Here is a 24,622-nt window from a genome sequence, read left to right as displayed (position 1 = left end):
CCAGATCTTTCCAGCCGTACCAGTCACCTGCTGGGAGGGATACATTTCCAGTACCAGTCTATCAGCCAGAAGACGAGGTTGCTATTCCCACAAAGGACAAAAAATAGTAAGCATATACTAGCTCATAAACACTTTTAGTGGGCAATGGTTTATAAAGGGTAGACTATGCTTCACAAGGTGTCCCCTCCTTAATGTGTATCGGATGCCTTCTTAATCCTGTTCAATCCTGCAGTCATAACTAAACCTGCCATTTTATATGTACAAACTATGTTTTAACTAAACGCATTGCCTCTCCTTATATATACATTAGACACCTACAAAGAATCTAAACACACTTAACACATACTGACTCTGGCACTAAATATGGGGCCATCCAAGAGTGCTAGTCACCTAGGTCAGGGCACTTTGAGGTCACAGAGTGCCATGGCTTGCACCCGTCAACCCACAGAAGGTTCTCACTCAACCTTGATGTCTGAGTTTGGCCAAAAGCTTAGACAGGCAGCACTGTTCGAACTCCCTCATCCTCCACCCCTTTCACCACTGGGGCCTCAGCAGGTAAACGTATAATTTAGGCAGAGGATAAACTAAGGTTCTTTCTCAATAGCCTAATTAGGCCCAGTCCTTGGTCTCCATCAAGTTTAAACCAGAATTTGACTCATTTTCTTTTGCTGTATCAACCAACCTATACTGACGTCAATGGTGATGGATAGAGGTGCCCAAGTCACAATGTTCCACAAATCATCAAAAACCCTATAAGGTGCCAGGAAGTAGGATTTTATTGGAAGTCCCTCAACCATTCTTGGTGTGTTTTGAGATGATATCATAATGCGTACCATGCAATACAAATTTGATTTTCATTGGATTTATTCCCGAGACTGAGGTGCAGGTTTGTCCTATTGGGAACAGTTAGACAGCGATTAAGAGTCAAGGGGTAATGTAATTACTGCTTGACTCACAAAATAGTGCACTTCTGCGGACTCCATTTGATTAGGTGGTAACATTTTCATGAAATATTAATTATATGAAATAAAAATCATAAGCGAAAAATATGGATTTTGATATTTACTGCATGTCATAAACAAGCTTTGGCAAATCAAAAAGGTCTCGCCTACGCGAGGGCTACTGGCTTTAGCAATGTGTTTTAGCCGTTATGTACATCAATGTGGCTGCTGTTCAGCATGGCTAAAGTTAGTGGAATGGAGTAGGGTGGGGTAGATTGGAGTGGGGTAGAGTGGAATGAGGTAGCATGGGGTGGAGTGGAGTGGGGTAGATTGGCATAGAGTTGAGTGGAGGTAGAGTGGGCATAGATTTGAGAATGAAGTGGGGTGGATTGCAGTAGATTGGTGTGGGGTGAAGTGGGTACGATTGGGGCAGATTGGGGTTGGGTAGAATAGCGTGGTAGATTGGAGTGGAAAAGGTTGAACTGGGATAGATTGGGGTCAAGTGGGGTAGATTGGGACTCATAGAAGTATTGTAGATCAGGGTAGAATGGAGTTGGATTTGTTGTGTAGATTGAAGTGGAGAGGGGTAGATTAGGGAAGACTGGAATTCCGTTGACTGGGGCAGTTTGGAATGGAGTAGTGTAGACTGGAATCGAGTTGGGTAGATTAAAGTGGAGTGGGGCGCATTGGAATGTGGTAGATTGGGCGGATTATAGTAGGGTAGAATGAAATTCAGTGGGGTATATTGGGGTAGTTTGGACTGGGGTAGATTGGGGGAGTTGGGTAGATTGTAGTGGTGTGGGTTAGATTAGGATGGGGTGGGGTAGACTGGAGTTGGCTGGAGTTGGATAGATTGGGGTAGAGTGGGGTGGATAGAAGTGGAGTGGAGTAGATTGGATGGGAGTAGGTTGGGGGTAGATTGGAGTGCAGTGGAATGGATGGGGAAGATTGGATCAGGGTAGTTTGGGGAAAAATGGGGTAGGGTAGATTGGAGTGGGATTGAGTGGGGTAGTTTGGGTTAAATTGGACTGGAGTGGTGTAAGTTTGGGTGGGTTTGTGGTAGAGTGGAATGGAGTGTGGTAGATTGGGGTAGAGTGGACTGGGGTAGATTGGGAAGATTGGAGTGGGTAGATTGGAGTGGGGTACATTGGGATAGATTGGTGTGGAGTGAGATTGAGAGAAGTTGGATAGATTGGAGTGGAGACGGGATTGGAGTGGAGTGAGCTAGATTGAGAAAGAGTGGAGTGAGGTAGATTAGAGTGAAATGGAGTAGGGTAGATTGGGTGGATTTGAGTAGGGTACATTGGAATGGAGTGGGGAGGATTGTGGAAGATTGGAGTGGCGTAGATAGGCATAAATTGGAGTGTGCTATATTGGCATGGGATAAATCGGGGAGGGTAGATTGGAGTAAGGTAGCTTGAGGTGGAGTGGTGTGGGCTGAAATGGGATGGGGTGGGTTAGATTGGAGTGGTGTGGGGTAGATTTGAGTGTAGGGGGGAGATTGTAGTGGGGTAGATTGGAGTGAAGTGGAGTGGGGTACATTTGGGTAGAGTAGACTGCAGTGTGGTAGAGTGGAGTGGGGTAGATTAGAGTGGGGTAGATTGTGGTTGAGTGTGGTGGTATATATATCAGTGGGATGAGGTGCAGTGGGGTAGATTGGAGTGGTGTGGAGCAGATTGGAGTTGGGTAGATTGTGATAGGGTAGATTGAAATAGGGTAGATTGGGGTGGAATGGGGTATATTAGAGAGGGGTTGAGTGTGTTAGACTGGAATGGAGTGGGGTAGATTTGAGTGGAGTGTGGTAGACTGGACTGGGCTTGATTGGAGTGATGTGGAGTGGGGTAGATTTGGGTAGAGTGGAGTGGGGTAGATTGAGGTATATTGGAGTGGGGTTCATTGTTGTGGAGTGGGGTAGATTGGAGTGGAGTGGGGTAGATTATAGAGGAGAGGAGTTGAGTAGATTTGCACCAAAATACAGTTTAACTGCACACAAATTTAATATGTGCAAATGTCACCACCTAGTGTATTGATGTGTTTTGAAACAGACTTCAGAAATACAAAAAATGTGCTTTATTTGTACTAATTCAGATATATTCTGAAACTATAAAAACAAATCTTACACCCTCTCCTCTTAGATAAATACTCAGCAGTATTGTCACATAAATTCACACCAAGCTCCCTTGGAAGAGAGAGCTTGACATTTGACCTCTTTCGTTGAATGCGCAGCAAATGTGACAAGAACAAAATTTAAACACCTGTTTCCAGAAAGTGAGTTTGTGGAAGAATACGGTAAACTAGGTTTGGGCAATGGGAGGGACAAACTCGAGCTGGACAGCCTAAAGCAAATAAAGCTGGCAAATAGGAACCCAGAAAATGTGAGTTACAAACCACAAAGTAAGCAACGGGCAGAAGACATTCCCAGGTAAGCTTTCTGAATGCCCCAAGATATCTTTGGAAACCACTGTCTGCACATTTACTCCATACGGAAAAATAGCATGCGGAAAAGCAGGGGCATGTAACCCTGAGTTCATTCACCACCTTGAAGCAAGTGCTAAACTGGAGCCAGCTAAATAAGAGCCCTGAATACATCAAACAAGCCACAATTCAGCAAAGTACAGTAAAACAAAGATATAACACAATAAAATAAATACCCACCTTCCCTTTTGCAATAAAATGGTGGCACCTTCATGCACATCTGTTGCGCAGTGCCAATCAGACTTGAACGAGATACACCTGACTACAAGATATACTAAGGTGAAACAAATCACACATGATCAACTCTCACACACATCCTGAAGGACACTTCCATATATGCACTGATTATAGATGATCACTGTACTCTGCACTGAAGGTCCAGAATGTCCAACGCCACACACAAATGACAGGTGAAGGTGTTTGGATGCACGTGGAAAGGCAGAAACACTTTATTCTAGTTGATGACATGAGAAGCAACACACATGTGTGCAGAGCATATCTGAACTCCACACATTACTGTCTCACATTTCCTTGGGTTCCACAGAATACTTAAAGAATCCAATGAGGAGCTGCAGTCAAAATACCATGGAGACACATAACACAAAAAGTTTCCTAATAGGTCTTGGATAATTGAGTACGTGATACCCTATTCCCATTGACAAAAGAGTCACTCTTCATGCTGTGACAGGTAATATGAAAAAATACCACATTCACAAAAGAAGAAGAAAGTGGGTACCACATCTGTCATCATGTATAAATGATGACATGTCTAGATAGGTGTATGGTGCAAACCTCACTAGGAAGCACTGGAGCCCAGAACAAAAGGGAGGATGCCCCTGGATGCAATTCAAGGATGTTACAGAGAGGTGAATCTGCAACTTCTTTCTGAACTGCACCAGCATTGGAGAAGGTATAATGTTAGCGGGAAGGCTTCTCAATACTTTGGGATTATAGACGAAGAAGGCATGCCTTCTAGCGTTCTCCTTCTCTCACATTTTGTCTGTTTTCTCAATGTCTTGAATAATAGCACTGTCTGCTAAGGATTTCCTAGCTAAGTGAGACAGGATTTGTTTCTGGTGGCTTTGTGAGGAATACAGCTTGTCTTGAAGATGATGTGGGCCTGGGGTGTAAATTAATGACGTTCTTTCATTTTCAGAGTGATATAGTTGAATTGCCATAGGTACTTGATGTGTTGCAGTGCCTTCAATGGGAGCCAGCATGGTGCTGGCTTGGCTGGGTAGCAGAAAGTTACATATGTCTAGAAGGCAAAGCTTGCATTGTTATTCTGAAGTATGTTTCTACAAACAAGTGGCCTTTGTGTTCTTGTGTTCCTAGTTACATGCTCTTTAGAGGTCAGTTCTTTTTCATGGGTGAATTTGAGTGATTTGCAATCAGCTGGGGACTGCAGCTGCCTAGATTCATGTATGAGAGTGCATTGTGCACTGTTCAAGCTTTCAGTGTGCCAACACAATGGAATGTTGGTGCGGTGGTCATGCAATGTGCTATAACATTACTGGTGCCTCTTTAGGAAGTTCTCATTCGTATGTGAGGCCTACATTGCTGCACTGCATTAATCCCAGTACGTACAATTTGCTCTGAAGTTGTAACTTAATCCCCACATGTTTGACTAACACATTATGACTAGCTGTATACTCATGCACAGGACTCTGAGTCTTGGACCCTTCAGTAATTAACAAGCATTGACAAACCCAAAAGGTCTCGCCTGTGACAGAGCTGTTGCCTTTGCAAATGTGTTTAGCCATGCTGTACACCAATGTGGCTGCTGTTCAGCACAGTTAAAAGTTGGCGGTGTAGAAGAGAGTGGCATAGAGTGGAGTGTTGTAGATAGGAGTAGATTGGTGAAGAATGGAGCAGAGTGCCAAAGAGTAGAGTGGCAAAGAGTGGAGTAGAGTGGTGAAGAGTGGAGGAGAGTATTGAAGAATGGAGTGCAGTGTCATGGACTGGAGTGTCGTAGTGGGGATGTAGAATGGAGGGGCATAGAATCGAGAGGCGTAGAGTGGAGAGGCGTAGAGTACAGTGCCAAAGAGTGGAATAACGTGCCGTAGAGTGGAGTGTCATAGAGTTGCAAAGAGTAGAGCGGCATAGAGTACAGTGATGTAGAGTAAAGTGACATAGAATAGAGTGGCGTAGAGTCACAGAGTGGAGTGGCATACAGAGAATTTGAGTCATAGAGTGGTCGCGTAGAGTGGAGTAGTCGTAGAGTGGAACAGAGTTGCATAGAGTGGAGTGAAGTGGCTTAGGATAGAGAGGCATGTAGTGGCACAGAATGGAGTAGAGTGTTGTAGAGTGGAGTGGAGTTTTGTGGAGTAGAGTGTGAAAGAGTGGAGTGGCATAGAGTTATGTAGAGTGGAGTAAAGTGGAGTGTCAAAGTGGAGGGGCATAGAGTGGAGGGGCGTAGAGTGGAGTAAAATGTAGTAGCGTGGAGTGTCAGAGTGGAGTGGAGTGACACCATGCATGGTGTGGTAGCATTCTAGCATTAAGACAATACATTGTCAATTGAAATGACCATTACATTTGCACATACAGTTTTACTGACAAAATTATACAGCACACAAACAATAATGTGTGGAAATGGCATCACCTAGTGTACTGTGTTTCATTTGTGCTTTCCTAATTCTGATATATTCAGAAATATTTGAACAGTTCATTTACAGACATTTAAATTTTGCTGTGTGCTAGAATAAAAATGTTTTCCTTTACAGACCCGGCAAAATTGTCACATATATCCTCTCACTTTGAAGTCAGAGAATGAAAAGTAAACACGACCCTCCCTTGGACGACAGAACCTAACGTTTGACCTCTGTGTTTGAACGCACAGCAAATGTGACATGATAAGAACAAAATTTAAAGGGCTTTTCACAGAAGAGTGGACTCTTGGAAGAATACAAGGAGCAATGGTGAACAAGCTTTGCACCACGGCAGGGATGAAGAAATGTTGGCTAGCATAAAACAAATAAAGCCAGCAAAATGCAATCCAGAAAATGTGAGCTACAATGTCAATGGTAAGCAAAGGGCAGACAACTTTCTCAGGAAGCTTTCAGAATTCTCAAAAGAAGTATTTTCGCAACCAGACAGCTGCTCTGTCTGGTAGACTTTGACCTAAAAACTGACATTGAAATGGATCCCTATTGGGTCGTATATTTGTGTCTGTAACTTTATTTGCAAAGCCACTGATAGATTTCTAAAAACTGACTGTAAAAATGTTAGAATAATTTGTTACGGAGATATAGTGCCTGTTTACATTTCACATGTTTTATTTAATCCTGCATTCTCTAGATGTGTTGGCTTTATCTAGGGTGTTGTGCTTGCAGTATATTATTCTTGTATGGTGTATTCTGTGAACTGAGACGCTTTAGTTATTTATAACTGGCTACGATTGAGAGCTCTGGAATTGAGCAGAAGACAGTGCAAGTTTCTCACATTACATGCCAGTGTATCAGAAAGGTGTTCAGAGTACATGGTCTTCAAATCCTTGGCTTCTCTGCGGAGCTCACAGAGCAATGATCAAGTGTACAGTTGTAATTGTGATCCTTCTATGCAAATGTTGCTGAAGGAGGAACACAGTTGTCAAAATATTGAGAAGGTGAAAGTAGAAGTGCTTGAAAGTGAGTGGGTGTATTTTGTTCTTGTGGGTGGTGAAGTAAAGAAAACGCCAGGAAGTACATGCATGCAAGTGTAAACAGGGTGCTGAATAGAAAGCGATGAAGTGTAAAATATGCAGAGGGAGGATTTCAGAAAGATGTGGGGAGAAAAAGGATGAAAGTGTCTAACATAGACTGCAGGGGAAAGTGGTGTAAAGGGAATTGTGTTTACTTAGTTATCATAATCAGCCAACAGCCACTGGCAAAGCCAGTAATTCTGGCTTAGTTTCGTTGTATATCAGTTGTTGTGTTATACATTTGAATACATTACCAGAAATTCTCACAGAGAGACACTAAAATACAATTCGGGTGGCATGCTGTGGAAGCACTTCACAGGCTTTTAGTTTTCATCTTTAAGCCACTCCCCTAATTGCAGAGGCCACACTCTTTGAGAGGAATCATAGTTACACTTCTTAGGATACACCCATTTTGAGAGAATCCTTACATTATTCATTCTGCTTAAATCCCTGTCTATGTTTACAAATGCCCTCCTAATCAGTCTCAACTTTCATTTATGTTTATATGTGTGTGGAGTGACACTGCACATACTCCCGACGATGTGCCTGTCTACCATCCTTCCCACTTGAAGCTCACAATTTTTCAGAAGTCCTTTATGGATGTAGCTGAGGCGAAGAGGTGGGTGGGATGCTTGAGGTGTTATACCCCCTAATAAATGCATCGTCTGCGTGGAAGTTGGGTCCAAGGATCCCCAGTTGGAAAGACAGTGTTGAAAAGTTTCGACGAAACTTAACACATGGTAATACCATCCAAAAATACCGAATATTCCAGATGTGAAGCTGTTCACCACCCGCTCCTCATATTGGGTCTGATGCACAGACAATTAGTGATTTACATTCTCACATGGACATAGAGTTCCTCATTTTCAGAATTCAAAAACGGTTTCCAGGTTACACCTGGAAATCTGCGCCAGTCACTGGTTTCATGGTGCACTGTTAGGAAACGTTTGTGAATTCTAATTGTGCGCATAAACACAGATTTCCACGTGCAACTCCATTACAGCCGAGGGCGAGTGAGCTATCTTTTTTGTAAAACATACAGATACCTCAAAGCACGGACAGATGTAAAATGTTTTAACAGTGTTATACTTAGATGACATCACGTTTACCCACAACACTCCACAACTGTCTGTCTCCCATCTCCTTCAGCCCCCCCCATCCCCTGCACACACTCACCACTGTGCTTCCTTTCCATCCCATGGGCGCAATCAGACACCATAATAAGCAGAATTAGCTATAAATGTCTGTCTCTAAAATGTTGCCCTAGTTAAAATTTTAATTTTGAACTATTCTAATTGGCATTATTCTTGTTCCTCCATTAGATGATAAAGACTTTTGCAACAGGATATAAAGTAGGACAAAGATTTTGTAGCCACTGGAAACTAAATGATATATTTATTGATTTTTTAGCGCAATAACGTTGTAGCTATCTATGGTACTGTTGTTTTTAAATGTTTGGTGAGTTTTGCACTATCTATGCTTTCACATTGAAAAAACTAAGGAAAGTTATTTTTCATTAGTCATATCTTTGTTATGTCAAAAGTGGAGACAATGCTTTTGATGTTTTTTTAGTTATTTAAGCACAGTGAACAAAGTGGGAAAAACACATTTGCTCCATATTCTTGTAACAGGTTTAAAGATCTTAACCTTCGCCGCTAGGCCTTTTCCCCCTCAGGTGCCAAGCCTTTTTTTGCTATTTGGGGCAATTCGAGCTTAGCCCCTCATAACTTTTGTCTACATTAGCTACCCAGGCCAAATTTGCGTCCTTTTTCTAACAACATCCTAGGGATTCTAGAGGTACCCAGAGTTTGTGGGTTCCCCTGAAGGAGACCAAGAAATTAGCCAAAATACAGCAAAAATTTCATTTTTTTCAAAAAATGGGAAAAAGGGCTGCAGAAGAAGGCTTCTGTGTTTTCCCCTGAAAATGGTATCAACAAAAGGTTTGCGGTGCTAAAATCACCATCTTCCCAGCTTCCAGGAACAGGCAGACTTGAATCAGAAAACCCAATTTTTCAACACAATTATGGCATTTTACTGGGACATACCCCATTTTTACTTTTTTTTTGTACTTTCAGTCTCCTTCCAGATAGTGACAGAAATGGGTGTGAAACCAATGCTGGATCCCAGAAAGCTAAACATTTCTGAAAAGTAGACAACATTCTGAATGCAGCAAGGGGTAATTTGTGTAGATCCTACAAGGTTTTCCTACAGAAAATACCAGCTTAAATGAAAAAAATATTGAAATTTAGGTAAAAAAACCAGCAATTTTTCTCCATGTTTTATTCTGTAACATTTTCCTGCAACGTCAGATTTTTTAAAGCAATTCACCATTACGTCTGCTGGACTCTTCTGGTTGCGGGAATATATAGGGCTTGTAGGTTCATCAAGAACCGTAGGTACCCAGAGTCAATAAATGAGCTGCACCTTGCAATGGGTTTTCATTCTATACCGTGTATACAGCAATTCATTTGCTGAAATATAAAGAGTGAAAAATAGGTATCAAGAAAACCTTTGTATTTCCAAAATGGGCACAAGATAAGGTGTTGAGAAGCAGTGGTTATTTGCACATCTCTGAATTTCTGGGTGCCCATACTAGCATGTGAATTACAGAGCATTTAGACATCTTTTTTACACACTGTCTTACATTTGGAAGGAAAAAATGTAGAGAAAGACAAGGGGCAATAACACTTGGTTTGCTATTCCGTGTTCCCCTAAGTCTCCCAATGAAAATGGTACCTCACTTGTGTGGGTAGGCCTAATGCTCGCGACAGGAAATGCAACATGGACACATCACATTTTTACATTGAATTCTGTTGAGTTTTTGCAAAGTGCCTAGCTGTAGATTTTGGCCTCTAGCTCAGCCGGCACCTAGGGAAACCTACCAGACCTGTGCATTTATGAAAACTAGACACCTAGGGGAACCCAAGATGGGGTGACTTGTGGGGCTCTCACCAGGTTCTGTTACCCAGAATCCTTTGCAAACCTCAAAATGTGGCCCAAAAAATACTTTTTCCTCACATTTCGGTGAAAGAAAGTTCTTGAATCTGAGAGGAGCCACAAATTTCCTTCCACACAGCATTCCCCCAAGTCTCCCAATAAAAATGGTACCTCACTTGTGTGGGTAGGCCTAGCGCCCACGACAGGAAATGCCCCAAAACACAACACGGACACATCAAAATGATCAAATACAAAACTACTTGTTTTGCGGGGGAGAGGACACCTGTATTTTTGGTCCTGGGCTCAGCAGCCATCTAGGTAAGCCTACCAAACCCAGACATTTCTGAAAACTAGACACCCGAGGGAGTCCAGGGAGGTGTGACTTGCGTGGATCCCCCAGAATCCTTAGCAAACCTCAAGTTAGCTAAAAAAATCTTATTTTTCCCACATTTCTGTGTGGGATCACCGCACCTACCACCCAACGTTACCCTCAGTCTCCTGGTAAAAATGATACCTCACTTGTGTAGGTGGCCAAGTGCCTGTGACAGGGAAGAGCAAAAAACTGGTCGAAATTGAGGGGGAAACAAAGCGGGTCCAAAAGGGCAGCTTGAAAAAAAACATTTTTAGGCTAACAAGTGGGGCAGAATTTTAATCGGTATAGATGAGACAATGCTGGTTGGTAGGAATTTTGTGGATTCCTGTAGATTCCGGAAGGTTGCATCACAAAAATGTAGAAAAATGTGTGATTTCCAGCACAGTTGGAGGTTTGCAGGGCATTGTGGATAAGAAAATGGTGCGGGGTGCATGTGAAGCACACCACCCTGGACTCACCCAGATGTTTAGTTTTCAGATGTGTCTAGGTCTTGTGGAGTTTTCTACATGACAGTGTCCCAAAGTCCAAAAAGTGCAACCCTCAATATTCCAAGTGAGACAATTTTGAGAGTTAGCCAAGCTCTCATGACCCAAATGTAAAACCAAAACCCAAAATAATCAAATGTCCTCTTGCTTGCCATGGGATAAGAAGTTTTAGTGTGCGGGGGAGAGCTGAAACACTGTTACCACCTTCAGTTGGGGTGGGGCATAACCATTCCCATACTGGTTGGTAGCCACGCCCACACTATTTTTTTTAAATTCCCTGGCATCTAGTAGACTTTCTGCCCCCCCCCCCCGGGTGTGGATCAGGGGTAATTGCCCCATCTGATCAATGGTGCGCAGAACAACTTTGGCCCCATTTATTTAGGGTGGGGTATGGCCATGCTCCCACCCTCTTATTTTGAAAAAAAAACAATCTTCTCTGGATGGGCTTTCTGTCCCCCTTGGGGCAGATGGGCCTTCCAAAACTAGACCGATCTCCCCATGGGGAGAGACCCTTGCCCAAGGGGCTGTCCCCCGGAACAAAACACACACATACACACCTATCAATCCCTGGTGCCTAAGTGGTTTCTGCCCCCCGGGGGCAGATCAGCCTAATGGAAATAGGCTGATCAGCCCCCAAGGGGAGCAGAAATGGCCTAAAATAAATTTGCCCCCCACGGGAGCGGCCCTTGCCTAAGGGGTTGCTCCCCTTGCGTGAAATTGGCGCAAAAAAAAATCCCTGGTGGCAAGTGGTTTCTGCTCCCCTTGGGGGCAGATCGGCCTAATCAAAATTGCCCGATCTTTCCCAAGTGGGGCAGAAATGGCCTAAAATGAATTTGCCCCCAAGGGGAATGACCCTTGCCTAAGGGGTCGCTCTCCTTGCGTGAAATTGATGCAAAAAATAAAAAATCCCTGGTGTCTAGTGGTTTCTTGCCCCTTTTGGGGGCTGATTGGCCTAAGAAAAATAGGCCGATCTGTCCCCAAGGGGGTTAGAGATGGCCTAAATATGATTTGCCCCCCAGGGGAGTGACTCTTGCCTAAGGGGTCGCTCCCCATATATTAAAAAAAAAAAAGTAAACAAAAATATATATATATCCCTGGTGTCTAGGGGTTTCTGCCCCCCGGGGGCAGACCGGCCTAATTATATATAATAGGCCAATTTTCCCCCAGGGAGGGCAGAAAAGGCATAAAAATATTCCCCCCCCTGGGGAGCGGCCCTTGCCCAAGGGCCGCTCCTCTTTTGTGTAAAAATAAATTTTAAAAATTTCCTGGTGTCTAATGGTTTCTGCCCCCTTTGAGGGCAGATTGGCCTAATAAAAATAGGCTGATGTGCCCCCCAAAGGGGGCAGAAATGGCCTAAAAGTAATTTTGCCCCCAGAGGAGCAACCCTTGCCTAAGGGGTCGCTCCCCACATATAATAAAAATAAAATAAACAAAAAAAACATAATTCCTGGTGTCTAGTGGTTTCTGCCCCCCTGGGGCAGATTGGCCTAATTATAATAGGCGGGCACAAATGTCCTAAAAATAAATTGCACCCCTTCGGAGTGGCCCTTGCCAAAGGGGCCGCTCCCCTCATTAAATTAGTCTAGTGGGCATTTCTGATGCCCGAAATGCTGAGAAAGACATCAAAGGAAAGGAAAGGCCTTTCCTTTCCTTTGATGCCACTCTCTGCCCCTTCATGTGATCGGAGAAGAAATGCTTCAGGTAGGTTTCTGATGAGGTCAGCGCGCGATTGCGTGCTGACGTCATCAGACGCCACGGGGCGGGCAGGGTTGGAAGGGGAAGCGATTCCCCTTCCATCTCTGCACTGGGGGCACCGAGGTGACTCTCATGGGGGGAGCGCTAGTGCTCCCCATGAGCCGGTCCAAGGACGTAACGGTTACGTCCTTGGTGCCTGAGCGCTGCAGCCAAGGACATGACCGTTACGTCCTTGGCTGCCAAGGGGTTAATATCAAACCTTGTTTGATGAAAGCTCTATCACAGAGGTAGCAAAATATCACATAAGGAAATCATTCTATTTTTTGCACATATGCAAAGTTTACATACATTTGCACCAGAAGTGCACTATGGGCATTTGTTTTGGCATTTCAGTAAAATAAAAAGCCTGGGCAATACCAACAGGTCTTGCTTATGGATGAAAGTGCTTTTTAGGTCATTGATGGGTTTAGGCAGTCAGTAACTCATCATACAAGCACTCTGTCACTCATCTTTGCACTTATGCACCCACTCATTCACGCAGTGACTCATTCTTACACTCTATCTTAGACACAACCACAAAAAAAAAAAAAAAAATGCGACTAGAAATGAAAGATAATTAAAAAAAATATAAGTAGAAAAAAAGAAAAAATACCACTATGTAAATATAGCGGAATATGTATTCAATAATGAAACTATGTCAGCAGATGTCCGTCTTGCATAGGTAATCTACATGCTCTTTTGTTGTTTTGAAGTTCCAGCTTTGCAGACACATTTAGATCCAACATGCTGGCCATCTTGGATTAGTAAAACAATGATACCCTATGAACAACAGCATTCCATAATAGTTTTATGGTTTAGCGTAAGTGGCCAAATGGAATGCTGGTCACTGCAGATAAAAAATGAGTAGCAGGCACTGCCTGCCAATCTCTGGTAACCTCATAAGAACAATGAAAATAGAAAGTAAAAAATCAAAGAAATGAATGTGAAAGGGGAATCAACTCTGACCCTGAAGCACACTCATTTTTCAGGTTGGTGTGCACAAGTGATCAAAAATGCCATAATTCACAGTCAAGAGAGATAGTGACTAATAGTGATTAAACCATGCACGCTGTCATGAATCGAAGCAGAGTGTAAATGACACTCAGATAGACCAATGGCAGAACAGAGCTGACCCAAAGACTCTCTGTTTACCAATACAGATAGATATTTATACATATATATTAATGTATGTTTTATTTAATTATTTCTTTATTACAAGATCTTGGCAGATAGCTAAGAAGTGATTTTAGCAAGAATTACGACAGTGCCAATCTTCTACCTATAGGGTTTGTCAGAGGTTGCAACCAACACCAATATCTTTCCCTACCAAGGTTATCTGTGATATTTCATGTAACAAAAGGCCTATCTATAGGCTTTAATACAGACAAATATCAATCCACCCTTAAATGCCTATTGACCTTCACATATACTTTTCACAATCAATATGCTAAGCCTACCGTCTTTATAGTAACTGTGCATAATAAACAGATCAGTCTTATGGCACCTGAAATAGCTTTTCCTAGTGATCCAAACAGGCCTCTACTTATTATCACTGGCTTGCCACCATAGTCCACTCAGACCTCCTTTATTGGCCTTAAGCTTTCCCACAAGGCAGTCATCAGGCATACAGTCATAAAACTACCCAGTATACAACATTGCAGTTGTAAAGCAAAATACTGTCTCTCTCCTAAGATGGCCTAATAATGATTCTCATAGTGCAGAGGGAATAACCAACACCAACACACTTGGTTACTAAGGTAATCTGTGAGGTTCTGTGTAACAAAAAAGCATATATGTAGGCTTTAAATCATAGTAATAATCCACCCTCAAATGCTTATTGAATTTAACAAACTTTTCATAATCAACATGACAGGCATACTCCCTTTATGCTGATGTTTCATGACAAACAAGTAGGGCAAATGTTTTTATCAGTGGATTGTCTCCATAATCAAACTAGACCTACTGTGTTGGACACAAGCTTTGCCACAAGAGAACCATTAGGTACCAGGTAGTAATATTACAAGTATGTGCAAGATTACAGTTGTCTCACCATTAAAAGTCCCAGCTAATAGACCCCTTTAAGGATTACCATATTGCAAATATTCTCTCCCCATGGTTTGCTCATGTAGGTAACCAACACCAAAACCCCTGCCTACTACGGCAACCTGTGACATACATGTAACAAAATACTTGTCTATAGCCTGTAACAACCAACTGTTGAAGGCTCACTGGCTGTAAGAAAAGGTATTCACATTATATAAGCCAAACCATCTGCTTATGTCATAATATTTATGATAAGCTGAGCAGGCCTATGGCACTGGACATGATGTTTCTCAATGCACTAATTATTCCTATAGGTTGGCACCATAACCAACTCGGGCCTACTGTTTGAGCATAAGCTTTTCCACAAGCCAGCCCTCAGTCACACAGTCATAGAATTAGAAAAGTATGGAAAATTAACTGTCTAAGTGAAATACTGTTTCTCATAAGAGGGCCTAACAAGGATTCTCACAGGGGGTAACCAACACCAAAACCCTTTCCTGCTAAGGTAATCTTTGAGATTCCATGTACCAAAATTCCTGCCTGTATGCTTTAATACAGAGTAATAACAAACGACCCTTGAGCTCCTATTGACTTTCACATATAGTTTTAACAATAAGTTAGTGAGGCCTAGGTGCCTGTTTAGTAATATTTAATAATAACATCAGGGCTGTAGTCATGATCATGATATGCCCCATAACCAACTCAGTCCTGTTTTATTGAATATAAGCTTTGCAACAGTTTAAAAGTGCAATACACAGTCATTTTAGTGGAAGTACACAAATTCAGCCCAATCAAATCCTGTACTCAGGGTGGGTAACATGTGGCTGGAGCTCAAGCACCTTTCTCATTAGTACACTGAAAGCTCTTTTCTGTTGATCAAATAAGTAGGCGAAAACTGAGCTGTCAGCCCAGACCTGAAAATCCAAGCCAATTAGTTTAGACCTGGGTATCTCATATTGCTCTCAAACAAAAAAACGGAACCCTGAAGTCTAAAGGTAATGATTCTAGGGGTGGGTGCTGGAGAACAACAGTACATTTCTCATGCCTGACTGCCTCCCATCTGTACTGCTGCCAGTGAAAAACAAGCACCTTAAATTATCTATGCATCTATCATTATAGTCCCGTGTGTTCCCCGAAAGCTCTAGGTCTATCCAAATGTAAGCTTGACACTTTATCCAAGTTAGTGAGACTTTTCTAGGCTGGCATACTACTACTTGCTCAGGGAGCAGGATAAACAAACAAAATAATCACAGCTACATGGAGGGGAAACACTTTTTTTTAAGAAACCACACAACTTCAAAAAGTGTACTCCTTTCCACCAACATATGGGATGAACCAAAGCCCCTTTCTGTAATAACTTTGAAAGCTCTTTTTTAGTATGATCACATCAGGTCTGTCAACTGTTGTGCTGTCAAGCCAGACCAAATAATAATTATCCTTTTGAATAAGCACGGAGTATATTGATCATGGCCATTACATAAGGCTATTAAGTCTACACTTGTAGTTTTCAGCGTCTTTTTTCTGCTATTCTAGTGCCTGAGCAGGGAATATCGAAGATTCCACATCCTTCATGGCTTGGGAAACTGAAGAACACTGTGGGATAGTTAACTTGACAGTTAATAATAATAGTAGTAGTAATAATAATATTAATAATAAAAATAAACACCTTCATTTTATTAACCTTAGAAGGATCAAAGCTTGAAATGCAAGACTGGATTATGGTGTCACACACATGACAACTCGCCACCCAACACCACCAGTGAATTCAGTGGTCAACACATACACCCTGAAACAGGCCAACACACAATTAGCTGCACTACTATGCCCCAGTGCCAACGGGTCATTGGTATGCCAATGCTAGTTGAGGCAGAAAACTTTATTAGGCAATGTGTTTGCTGGCTTTCCTTAACGGGGTCACAAAGAGAGGAGGGGCGGGCGGGGGAGGGATGGATGGAAAGGGGGGGGGATAAAAAATAATTTTAAAAAACTCACCTTTCCCCATCGCCGCCTCCTGCCGCAATGCTCCTCTGCTCTTCCTCTGGTGTCCCAGCATTCACTGGGACACCAGCACAGAATCCGCAGCAATCCTGGTGCTGCTTTCATGCTAAACCTAGCATGAAAGCAGTGTCAGGATTGGCCTGAGAGGCTTGGACTGCTGCTCGGGCACTGCATGGGAGTCTGTGCAGCTTCTCCAGCCCGGCTATGTAACACAGCTGGGCTGGAGAAACCTAAGTGTGCATGTGTGTTTGGCTGGGCTAAGACGGCCAGTCAGACACACATGCGCACTTAGGTGCACTCTCTCCTCCTCCCCCTCCCCTAACCCCCTCCCCGGGCACAGCCCCAGCCCTCCCTTCACATGCTGCTGGCTGAGCCAGCAGCTGAAAGATAAAATGATAAAGAAATATTGTTTTATCTTTAACGTCTGGCTTAGCCAGGGTGGCAATGCTCCTTCGCCATTGCGAAGGAGCCGCCCCTGCATAGAGATCCAGATTTTGAGGAAAAGATTTTAAAATATCTTACGGGTCAAAGGCACCTGCTGCTATAAAGGTAAGATAACTCTGGCGATCCACGTACTTGCTGAAGAGATCTGTGTCACAGCTTTCACTCTTCTTACGGTAGCATTGAGGGTTAATTTGCCCACAGCAAAACATAATTTGTAACATACCTATCAGAGATTTGTATTTTTTAAGATACTCAGTGAGTTGCAGCTTTCTCTTCCACAGAGATCGTTTTCCTACTTGCTGTTCAGAGGCTACAGTCCTTCTAATATAACACAATAAGCTATGAACCGCATCAAAGAGCTGCATGTAAACTGCAAAGCATGGGTTCAGATTCTTATTATCTTTTTTCAATCTTTCTACGGTTGCTAAAAATGTTTCTTTTCGGTAGTGATACATTCTTCTTAGTATACATGATCATATCCACTGTTATATTTTGCATTTCTCTAGGCCAAGCACTCTTAACACATAACACCTACAAGTATGGGCTCCAACACCTAGGGAGTCATTATGACCCTGGCGGTCATGAGACCACCTGGGTCACAGGTGCGGTCGGATGTGTGACTACATTAAGCCTGGCGGTCCCGGCGGTTGTAATCTGCCAGGGCAGCGAGTCCCCATCTACCAGGAGGTGTAAAGCTGGCTGAATGGGGGACTCTGGGGCCCCTGGGGGCCCTGCACTGCCCATGCACTTGGCATGGTCAGTGCAGGGGCCCCCATGCACAGCCCCATTGCGCATTCCACTGCCCGAATTACGGGCAGTGGAATGCGTGATGGGTGCTGCTGCACCGCCACATTGCAGCCGGCTCCATTGGGAGCCGGCTGCAATATTAAGGCCCTGTTCCCCACTGGGCCAGCAGACGGAAACAGCCAGCCCAGCGGGGATTTCAAAATAGGGCCAGCGGGGTTCAGGCCAACTGTGTGGCCTGTTGGCAGGAAGACATTGGCGGGTGGCGGAATAAGGGGCTTAGGGCCACATGTAGCAAACTCCGAGATTGCGACTCGGAAATTGCGAGTCTGTCCGACTCGCAATTTCCGAGTCGCAATCTCAGATGCAGAACGGTGTCTCAGACACCGTCTGCGACTCGCTATGGGGTCGCAAAGACCCACATCCTCAATATTAATGAGGTGGGTCGCATTTTGCGACCCCATAGCGAGTCCCTGCACTCACAGGGATGGTGGCCTGCTGAAGTCAGCAGACCTCCATGTCTGTGACTGCTTTTTCAATAAAGCAGTTTTTTTTTTCATTTTGCAGCCCGTTTTCCTTAAAGGAAAACGAGTTGCAAAATGAAAAAAATACCAAAACCATTTGGTTTCGTTTTTTCAGTGTAGGCAGTGGTCGATTGGACCACTGCCTGCTCTGAAAAAACATTCTGGGCAACATTCACAAAGGGGAAGGGGTCCCATGGGGACCACTTCCCTTTTGTGAATGAGTTACCACCAGTGTGACACTGGTGGTAACTGCGAGTTGCTTTGCGACCGCATTCACGGTCACAAAGCAATTCTGAATTGCGATGCGAGTCGCAAATAGGAAGGGAACACCCCTTCCTATTTACGAGTCGCATTCACAAATTGCGAGTCGGTACCGACTCGCAATTTGTGAATGTGCATCGCGTTAGGCCGTTTGCATGGCGCAAACTGCGATTTTCGCAGTTTGCACCATGCAAACGGCTTCCTACATCTGGCCCCTAGTGTCCCTTGATTTCTTACATAACATTTAACAAAGATTGATTTAAACACTTGCATGATTTATAGTCTATGTATTATATGTGTGTGTGAGATGCAAAGTGCTTCGACATGCTTGGTATGAAAAGTGCCATAAAAGAAATACATGTGAGACGAGGGGCACCATTGGAGGATGGGAGTGCGTGAATCTGTCCAGATGGAGTGGGGTCACAAGCGAAGATAGTTGCATCTGGTCCCACCCTTGCTTAATCCAGTCATTTGGAACGTTTTTTCATAAGGAAAACTATTTTCTCAGTGTGAAAGAAAGGAAGTTAGCAAATTCATTTGCACTTGCTTTTCTAATGCAAAAATATGCTTCCTTTTTTTCACTTCAGAAAAAAGAATTCCCTAAACTTTTCCAGAAGCAAATAAAACAGTTCCATGAACTCCGAAACGTCTACACCTATGCAATCTGATAGAGTTGTTGACGTAAGTACAAACTTTTTACTTGAATTCAGCTCTATGACTTGCAAACAATAGGGAAATGATATTGCTCTGTCTGTGATATTCCATCAATCAGATATATAGGGCCCAAATTACAAAGCAGCTTTTCAGTCGCAAATGCTCTGATTCCGAGTTCGAGACAGAAAAAAAACTTTTTGCAATGTACTAAACCCATTTTAGGAGTCAGTGACTGTTTTCCAACCCTTAAAATATTTTTCGAAATACATAAGCCATTGCTTATGTGAAAGGGGTATTCTGTAGGTGTCCCTTTCTATAGTGATTCCTTTCCATATTTATCAGTGGTTTAGCACCGAAATAGGAGTTGTAAACCATTGAAAGGTTACTGACCCCAATATTTGGGGTATTATATTCGCAAAAAGGACAGAGTACCTTTTGAACCCCTTTCCCTTGGTGAATGTATTAGGTAGTGGTGCATGGGACCACGACCAACTCTCAAACAAACTGTTTAAAAAGTAAACTTTTTCTTTTAAAGGCAGTCTCGTTTCCTTCAAGGAAATAGTCTGCATTTCAAAAAGTGTGCTTTATTGAAAGGCAATCACAGATACAGTGCTCTGCTACATCCAGGAGGCCACTGTGACTGTGATGTTCTCCATCTAAGGTGATTCGCAGTTTGCAACCTACCTCATGAATAATAATAAGGTTGGTCAATTGCAACCATCTCCAAATCTGAACTTTCTGAACCAACTTATTTGCCGTAGTTGTCATTTGCACCAATTCGGGAAAATGACAACACTGGTACATGCATTATAGTGATGATTAGACAGAGAATACACAATGACATGCATGTGCTCACCAAAATAAAATAATTTTTTTTCCGCTTATGTGGGTTAGGTTGATAGTCACAGTTCCTTCACCAAGAAAAGCCACTAGATCTTCGTAGGTCACTTTATTGTGGCTAAAAATCGATTTATGCTCCCACCATGACCAGGATATCAATTCTGAAATATTTTAAAGCTAAGTGTAGCTTTCCTATTATTGACTCTGCGACAACCACATTTTAAATTTGATATTCTGGTCACAATATCAATGACTGCACAAAGTGGCACCAACAAAACATACCACTCTAAAAATAGGCTTGAAAAAGTTGACCTATTCTCATTAGAGAGAAACTGCCTTTAATACTCAGCCAACATTTCCCAACAAAGCAATCACACTATTGACTCCAAAGATACACTAAAGGTGGGTGCTTCCTCAATAAAACGACGATTGCTCTGTTACACCAAGTAAGATTCCAAACATACGATGCAAGCACAGACTTTAATGTGATCTCCTCTGGCAGCAAGGATAATCTCTGATGAATACACTGTGATAGAGTGCAAACAGGACACACTGAAACCAACTACTATACACCCGTGGGCTCAGGCTGATCCAAAGACCCTGGTCAAACACACCAACAGATGGTCCAAACATACAGGCCGGACGCTGACTGTAGTACACCTACAGAGGGCCCAGCACCAGTGAGTACAAAGAATTAGCAGCAAGCCCAGCCTTATTATTCAAGCACCGGGTGCATTGAAGTTACAGCGGATCTAGCCATGCTATCAAGTGCTTATTACACACAGAGGGTCCAGCCAAACCGAGCAGGGACATCTCTGATGCACTCACAGGATTGATCTCCTGAGATATTTTGGAAGAACACTTTGTGGCCTTCCTCTCCCCTGAAATGCACGGACTAGAAGGTGTTATTAAGATAGGCTCATTAAATAAACAGTTCGGATTTTTTTAGTCTTACAAGGAGGGCAAAGGATATGTAAAAATATGGCAGAGGAGAAGTAGTCGGTCTAAAGGAGGAATGTAATGTTAGGGTGCTTGCCAGGAGGTTTTATTTTTGGCTTGATGAACCCCGTTAAAGAACCGTCACATGGGCTGGGGATAAATGGCACTTTAAGATTAACAGGAAAAGCCGAGGAGGTTAAACGACATTCTTCAATCAGATTCTTGAATACTTACAAAGATTTACGAGGCTAATCGATGCAAGTAAACAAGGCAAGGCTTTCACTGGTACTTATTAAGGAAGCGAAACTAACCCGGACTCACCCTAACTGAGATATCTCTGGACAGGAAAGCACCGCATATAAAGTCCCTCAGTGTCCCAAGGAAAGGGACATAGAAAGTCCCCTCTTGTCATTCGCTCTCATCAGTGACCAGCTTGAATCTGGACCAGGGCCGTAGCCGTAGGGGGGCATTTGAGGGCCGGGCCAGTCCATATTAATATTTGCCTCCCCCCCCCAAAAAAAATGACCGAGGCAGCTGGGAGAGCATTTTGTGAGAAATGCGTTTACTTAAACAAACTTAGGCCCATATTTATATTTTTTTAGGCCCACATTTGCGTCATTTTTTGACGCAAAAGTGGCGCAAACTTGCGAAATACAATTGTTTTGTACGTTTGCGCCGCTTTTGCGTCAAGAAGTGGCGCAAATGCGGAGCTAAAAAATTATAAATATGGGCCTTAATTTGCCTTTAAACGCAAGCACGTAAACCAAAAGAAGCACATGACCTGATCGTCGTCACTTAATGTTTCTGTTAAGTCTTCTTGAAGCAGCTAAAATCATTGTCAAAGCTCCAATAATGTTGGGCTCAGATGTCACCAGTCACCAAGGAAAGGAAAGAATGAAGAGAAATACAGGCACTAGTTAAAATTAAAAAAAGTATTGCCTTAATATTGTTCTTCCTTTATTTTGAAGGGCTTTTATTTGGAATGACCTATTTTGATATAAAGTCACATTAGATGATTAGCTTGCCTGGTTAGGTCAAAAAGTAACACCGCATTGCTGCTACTTGACCTTTGGTCACCTTAAGCATGCAGCTGTGCAATGAAGGGCTGTGGAATTGATGCACCCTTCTAAGTGCAGCTGTAGGTGCAAGGAGTTTGTAAACCCAGGGATGCTGGGATGAACATTGACAGCTAGTGGTATCGTGTTTCAAGTGCCTTATGTACCTTCTCCAGAAGAGATTGTCCACTTAAAGAGTTGCAAGTTCAGAAACAAGCCACAGCCAGGCTTCTTAAGGAAACCTAAGGGGTTTTTCCACCCATCCTTTTCCAAAGGATTTTTTTAATGAGGTGTTTTTTTGACCATGCCAAGGCAGCCTAGCCAGCAAGAACATGAGAATTTGGCTTGAGTGGGAAGCTTACAAGGTACAAAAAGTTTTGAACAGTTGACAGTTCATCATAAAGCAGTGATCTTTGCCTTTCTGTCCAATGCTAGTTTTTACCATGCCTGTGCCGGCAGGCTCTTCTTTTAGGAATTTTGTTTTTTGTGTGACACATGTAGTCATCTTAATAGACATAAGTGAGAAAAGTTAATTTACACTTTAGTATTAGTTAACCATGAGTGGACTTTTTGGTCAGGCCATAGGGAGGTCCCAATAGTTTGTGGTGGCTGATGACGGACTTTTAGCGGATCCAGATTAACTAAGTGGTAGCAACAACTTTTCTGGGGTTGAACAGTGCCTGGTTAAAGGGTTATATTCAGGGACATACCTACCATTGGTGCAGCCGGTGCAATGCACCAGGAGCCCAGGGGTCGGAGGGGGTCACTCTGACCTGCACCAGCTGACTCATTGTTTTAGACACAGTGCATGCCAGGAGGGCAGGAAAAGGTGACAGTATGGGGGAAGGAATTAAGGTTGAGTGAGAAAGGAGATAAGTGGGCAAGGGAAAATGAAGAGAAAGGTACCTGGAATAAGGAAAGAATGGAGGAAGGAGATGAGGATGAGAGACAGAAGAGGGGGAAGAGAGAGACAGAGGAAGGGGATAAAGGGCAGAGCATTACATGGATGAAGGAGATGAGAGGAGTGCGGGCGGGGATAAGGAGGGAAGTGAGTTGAATGAGGAACTTAAAAACATGTAAATTATAATAGTAATTTTTATGGTGGTATTTGACTATCGGCTTGGTGGTCTTACTTTCATTGCTTACACTAGAGCCAATAATCCACAGGCTACCCCACTGATCATATTTGAGTGTGAAATGAGATTAAAATTCTATTGGTCAGGGATAATGGTTGTTAAGCTGGGCCCTTTCCAGCCGGAAAGGTTGAGGGGCCATGTATGCCATACTTTGCGGACTTTATCATGATAGAAGAGCCAGTCTTTGATATTGTGATCATACACCTCTCTTCGATTTTATTCTGGTTGCTTAACACTGGTTTTAATTTAAAATGCATTCTTATAATTCAACACAGCTAACTTAACCGTTCTACACTTGCAGCCAAAAAAGCTAAAATAATCAGTACTGAAAAGAAAATATATTTCCCGTTGCAGCCAGTTTTGAACCCAAACTAGGAGTCTGTGGGCAGATTTACTAACTTTTAGGGCAGTGCAGCAGCCAGAGCTGCTGTGCTGCGTTGCACCAGGGTAGGAAGACAGCACAGAGACATATTTACTAAAGCCGCCTCCTGCTGCCCTCATCCCCTTCTCTAGTGTGCAAGCAGGCTGCCTAACACCACAGACAATGTATGCACCATGATGAAAAGGTATGTGTGTGATGCTAGCACAGGTTTGTACTGGAAGTGTGCCCGCCCAGAACAAAATCCTACGCCTAGGCAATGTCCGTGCTATTCCACACATTGGCTGCATGAGGTACAGGGCAATGTATGGAATGCTTTGAGACTCGAAAACATTTCTCCAACTTTACATCTGCTTCAAGTAGACATTATTTGTTAAAGCAAAGCCCAGCCTGACTATTTCAGTACGAACGATTACATGTAGTATGCGAGTGAATGCCCTGGTAAGATTAAAAATATAGGTACCACTATTTCAGTAATAAAAGGCTGCATTTTACAGCGTAAGATGGCAATAAAAAACAGTGAGTTCACACACCGTGTGGCAAGAGGTATTCACCAACAGCATGTTAATTAGGCTGAACTAGTCAGATTTTATGGCACTGAGGGCCTAATTTATGATGCCATAGCATCACACTGCACAGCAGGTGCATCACCTTTTTATACTCTCCGGTGGCGCAGTGTGCCAGCCCATACTTACAATGCCACACAAAGCCACCATGCGTGGCTTTTAATGGCCTTGTAAATACGGACCTCCTTCATGCATAACACTGTGTGAAAGGGGCGTTCCATGGGTGTTGCTTGGGGTGTTCCCATGCAACACCCATGGAACCCAAAGGAATCTGACGCATTCTCAGATTTACAAGTCTGGGAATGTGTCAGATTCCTGCGCCACCTCAGGGGTGGCGTAAGAGTGATGCAATGGGGAGAAATATCTTTATTTCTCCCCAATGTTTCTTCTTTCTACGTGTGCTGCATTTTGCAGC

At 43.1% G+C, this 24,622-nt stretch overlaps 1 protein-coding gene across 3 annotated transcripts in view; it reads right to left on the bottom strand.

Moving 5' to 3' along the window:
- Positions 1-24,622, bottom strand: part of SLC29A4 (solute carrier family 29 member 4) — a 171,453-nt gene that overhangs the window by 132,651 nt on the left and 14,180 nt on the right. The gene's annotated exons all lie outside the window — the stretch shown is intronic.

Source organism: Pleurodeles waltl, chromosome 10 (assembly GCF_031143425.1).
Source record: "Pleurodeles waltl isolate 20211129_DDA chromosome 10, aPleWal1.hap1.20221129, whole genome shotgun sequence".
Classification (NCBI taxonomy): Eukaryota; Metazoa; Chordata; class Amphibia; order Caudata; family Salamandridae; genus Pleurodeles; species Pleurodeles waltl.
The sequence above is the reverse complement of the archived record's forward strand: the minus strand, read 5'-3'. Positions and strand labels throughout refer to the sequence as shown.